The 4,438-nt window shown below is 42.4% G+C and overlaps 1 non-coding gene across 1 annotated transcript; it reads left to right on the top strand.

Moving 5' to 3' along the window:
* The first annotated feature begins 3,346 nt into the window (after positions 1-3,346).
* LOC113764234 lies at positions 3,347-3,453 on the top strand. The gene has a single exon (XR_003467518.1). It is a non-coding gene; the product is annotated as a small nucleolar RNA R71 (small nucleolar RNA).
* The last annotated feature ends 985 nt before the right edge of the window (positions 3,454-4,438 follow it).

Below are 4,438 nucleotides of genomic sequence, written 5' to 3' on the forward strand. Positions count from 1 at the left end.
CTTTTCTCTCTTTTTTTTTTTTTTTTTTTTTGAACAAGCGGCTCGCAAGGAATGGGCACGCCTTGTAGGCCGGAGTCTTCTGCTCACGAGTTTTTTTTTTTCTCTCTTTTTTTTTTTTTTTTAATGGAGCAGATGTCTTGCAAGGCGTGGGCACGCCTTGCAGGCTCTCCAGCCCACCAGCTCATTGCCGACTTCTCCCCCCCTTTTTTTTTTATCTCAGATGCACAGAGCACCATACAACTTCTATTCCGACAATACTTGCCACCTTAGATTCATTTGCCTTGCACAAACAACGAAATTCAGACATCTCTTGACGATACAAGGTTCAACAAGAAAGTCTAAAAAGGTCATGGGTTATCAAACACGGCTAATCAAACAATAGCGAAGGACAAAAGCTCAAATAGATTCACTACGGGGAGACAAGATGAAGGCATGGTTTGTAGAAAGTTAAAAAAGGTTAAATCCTAAATGCCCTTATCATTTCAAATGCATCCAGTTCAACAAAATGTGGTATCGACATGTATAAAATAGCAAGTTCTAGAATGCCGATACCATGTGTGATACCCACTCAATCAAACAAAAATAGAGCAAACAAGAATAATGTGCTCATGCATGACTCAAAAGCTCCCAAAAGTCACAAAAGTGGGTCAAGTCCAGTATATCCAACATTCAACAATACTGTCAAGGCAAAACGAAATGCATAGCTAGTATATCTAACCACATGCCCATGCACCTTGATTGAGTTATTCATCATAGCAAAAACTCAACTAACTACACTTTTTTCCTTTCTTTTTTTTTTCTTCATTTTCCTCCTCTTTTTTTCTTTTTTTTTTTGTGTTTCTCTGTTTTTTTTGTTTTTGTTTTAAAAGCAAAGCAAAAGGAGATAATAATGGAAGCCATCCCCCCACACCTAATACCTACATTGTCCTCAATATAGAAAAAATGAATGAAGTATAAGGAGAAAAGGCGAGAAACTTTCCTGACCACCGAAAAGGTGCAGTGAGACACTAAGGCGGAGGAGGGTGAGGTGGCTGGAATCCAATGTGAGCAAAGAAAGCTGTCTGATGAGAGAGATAGTGACGGTGGGGAAAGCATCGACGTGCGATGGATGGCGCGAGGAGGAGAGAGAGAGTTTCTAGCGGCGGTGGACAAAGGGGAAACCTTGGACTAAGATAAAACAAAGAAAATTGAAAAGTAGAAGCTGAGACAATGGAAATTGATAAGACCATACAAGACAAGAAAAGAGAAAAGTAAAAAGTGGGATTAGAGAGGATCCTGGTCAATCTTTGACTGTCGTTGGCGCAAAGGCTGGAAGGCGTGGGCACGCCTTGGAAGCTATAGTCTTCTGACCGTCAATTTCAAAACTTCATTCCTTAGATATGACCACCTAGCGTAGGCATGTCTAACTGCCAGTTTCCTGTCACAAAACAACAATCCAATAAATGACACTAACACTCAACAAAAAATTTCAAAAATATAAGAAAACTAAAACAAGCAAAGCGATAGCACCACTCTTTAGTCTGGATGTAATTGAATTTTTCTTGTAATTGGCCCTCCTCCATCCAGCCATTGAGTGCATGAATTGCTTTCATCCTTGTTCGCAGCCTTGAATTTACCCCTACAAGCAAACTTAGAAAATTCTTGCACAGAGGGATCAGTGGTATACATAGCAAACACAGAATGAGAGTTAACAGGATGTTTCATTGTATCAAAAATATTAAAATGGAATATTTCTCCATCAAATTCCATCGTGAGAATACCCTTACTAACATCAATTTTAGTCTGGGCAGTACTCAAAAATGGTCTTCCTAATATAATAGGTGATGGATTTGGGGCACTTCTATCATCCATGTAAAGCACATAAAAATCAGCAGGAAAAATTAATCCATCTATTTGCACTAAAACATCCTCAACTATCCCATCCGGATAAGCACATGTACGATCAGCCAATTGAATTATTATCCCCGTTTCTTTTAAAGGTCCTAAATTTAGGAAATCATAGATTGACTTAGGCATCACATTAATAGAAGCCCCTAAATCTATCATGGCATTTTTGATACTAGAATGACCAATCTTACAGGGGATAGCAAACATACCTGGATCTCCGCATTTGGGTGGGAGTTTCCTTTGAAGTACAGCTGATACATTCTCTCCTACCATCACTCTTTCATCACCCCTTAACTTTCTTTTGTTAACGCACAAGTCTTTCAAGAACTTTGCGTACTTGGGTACCTGCTTGATCGCGTCCAATAGGGGGATGTTTACTTGAACTTTGCGGAACACATCCAGGATTTTTTTTTCCTTTTCTGCCTTCTTTGTCTTTTCCAACCTGCAAGGAAAAGGAGCTATATTATATTTAATAGGGATCGAAGGAATAGACATTACCTTAGGCTCTTCGCGAATGCGCCCTTCCTCTCCAATCTCCTTTTCTATCTCCTCCTCACTTTTGCTTTTCGAATTTACCAATTTAGGTCCATCCACCTCTTTGCCACTCCTTAATGTCATGGCACTTACATTTCTGGGGTTTGCCTCAGGTTGCGATGGCAATTTTTCATAGACGTGGGACTCCAAGCGATTGATGGCAGTTGCCATTTGGCTTATTCGAGCCTCCATATCCTTCATGCCTGATTTTGTGTCCTGCTGGAACTGATTGGTGCTCATGGTTAAGGCTCTAGTTTCTTGCTGGAGTTGAGCCATATTTGTGGTCAATGACCTGGTCTCCTGTTGGAGCTGTCTAGTCTCTTGCTGGATCTGGGCGGTAGTCGTAGCCAGACTCTTGACAATATCCTCCAAGGAACTTCCTGAGTTGGAGGATGAGGGTTGCGGTTTCGGTTGCCATGGTTGCTGAAATCCTGGTGGACGATTCGAAAATGAATTTTGTTGCCTGTTCCCGTAACTCAGATTGGGATGGTCCCTCCAGCCCGGATTGTACGTATTGGAGTACGGGTCGTATTGCCTGCGGGGCGCGGGCACGCCTCCGGCCATGTTTACCTGTTCCGTCCCGTCCTCTTGCAAAATGGGGCACGTGTCCGTGCAGTGGTCCATGCTAGTACAGATTCCACACATCTTTGCTCGCGGCGTGTCTCTCATGGCTAATTGCCTAACAACCGACGTCAATTCTAACAGTTGCTGCTATAAGAATGAAGTCTCTACCTCGTTGACTCTACGGGGAGGGTTGCTCTCACGTAAGCCAAATTGCTGGGAGTTCTCTGCCATGGCTTCGATGAGCTCCCACGCTTCCCTCGGTGTCTTGTTTGCAAGTGCTCCCCCACTCGCAGCATCAATGATACTCCTATCTGTTGATTGGAGCCCTTCATAGAAGTATTGGATTAACAGTTGCTCACTAATTTGATGCTGCGGGCATCTAGTGTACAACTTGTTAAACCTTTCCCAGTATTCATACAAGGACTCACCGGGATATTGTTTAATGCCGCAGATCTCCTTTCTCAAACTCGCAGCCCGGGATGCAGGGAAGAATTTTTTCAAGAATTTCTTTTTCAGCTGCGCCCATGTGGTAATACTACCTGCTGGTAGGTAGTACAGCCAATCTTTAGCTGCATCTTTGAGAGAGAACGGAAAGGCTCTCAGTCTAATTTGCTCTTCAGTGACCCCAGGAGGTTTCATACTAGAGCAAACCACCTCGAACTCCTTGACGTGCTTATGAGGTTCTTCGCCAGAGAGACCATGGAAAGAAGGTAGGAGGTGAATCAACCCTGACTTCAATTCGAAAGCAGTATTCTCACCCAGATTGGGAAAGTGATGCATAAGGGCTGGTGAGTCAGCTCCGGGGCGGCCAGCTCCCTCAATGTTTGGGTGTTGGCCATCCTTACTTCGTCTTCCGCTGACTCGTTTGCAGCAAATAAGTGCCCTTCTTTTTGCCTCTTGGTCTCTTGCCTCCGCCTACGCGCTGCCTTCTCAACCTCAAGATCGTATACCAATTCACCTGTGCGAAAAGAACGGGGCATAAACTAGCAAAAATACCAAGGAGAATAGAATAAAATAAAAATAAAATAAGAACTGAATCTGAAAAGAAACAAATAATCCAAATGCCGGTTCCCCGGCAACGGCGCCAAAAATAGACAGGTGTCGAGCCTGTACAATAATAAATACCTACTCGAGAAAAATGTAAATTTTACATATAGCGGTGAGTAGGGTCGAATCCACAGGGACTGGGGATAACTTATTTCTTTTAGAGTTCGAAGTATGGGGGGTTTTCAATGGGAGGCAAATAAAAATGAAATAAAACAAACAAAATTCAAAACTAGCTCACAAAGTACAATTTACTAAAAAATAGCAATTAATAAAAGTTCTACCCAAAGGATCAACTGTTCAGACACGGTCCAATTAAATGATCATCGATGCACAGATATTTCATCCATTCGTCACTAGGTTGGTTATAGTTATCAATAAGCTCTGACAACCAGTTCTTCCTTACCTT

The sequence above is a fragment of the Coffea eugenioides genome, chromosome 2, assembly GCF_003713205.1.
Source record: "Coffea eugenioides isolate CCC68of chromosome 2, Ceug_1.0, whole genome shotgun sequence".
Taxonomy (NCBI): Eukaryota; Viridiplantae; Streptophyta; class Magnoliopsida; order Gentianales; family Rubiaceae; genus Coffea; species Coffea eugenioides.